The following is a 508-nucleotide window of genomic DNA, read 5'->3' on the forward strand; positions in this document are numbered from 1 at the left end:
GTTTTAATCTTCTAGTTTTATTAATTTCTTGAGAAATATATTGGTGTGAATGATTTGCTTTGTGTTCTTTGGCGAAATAAAAATCAAGTGAATTACCCCCTAATATTTTGTATTTAATGTAAAACAGTAAACATGTTATGTGACTCTCTAGCTGAGTTTCCAATAAAAATACGTATTCACATTATAAATTGTAGTACATTCCGTAAGCCATATATTGCCGTTGAAATAAAGTTTGTGAAAGTATATTTGCATATGTTTACATATATATACAAAAAGGGTGTGTTAATTAATTTTCTGGAGCTATCAATAATATAACATCCGGCTTCAGACAATGTCAAGATTACGGTATGTTCTCATTCAGTGTAGAAGATAAACTTTAGGGAAAAAAAAGCACAGAGTATCAACACTTGGAAACATTAGCTCAGACACCATTTGGTTTGGACAAAATCGGATACATCATGCATACATTAATACATGCTTTGGTGAAACAAGTCAACTGTAGTCAGTG

At 30.9% G+C, this 508-nt stretch overlaps 1 protein-coding gene across 1 annotated transcript in view; it reads right to left on the minus strand.

Annotated features, from left to right (window-relative positions):
- The window catches only part of LOC119594665 (ionotropic receptor 25a-like), a gene marked incomplete at its 3' end in the record, with an annotated part of 33,857 nt that overhangs the window by 1,226 nt on the left and 32,123 nt on the right, over positions 1-508 (minus strand).

This window comes from Penaeus monodon, chromosome 34 (assembly GCF_015228065.2).
Source record: "Penaeus monodon isolate SGIC_2016 chromosome 34, NSTDA_Pmon_1, whole genome shotgun sequence".
Taxonomy (NCBI): domain Eukaryota; kingdom Metazoa; phylum Arthropoda; class Malacostraca; order Decapoda; family Penaeidae; genus Penaeus; species Penaeus monodon.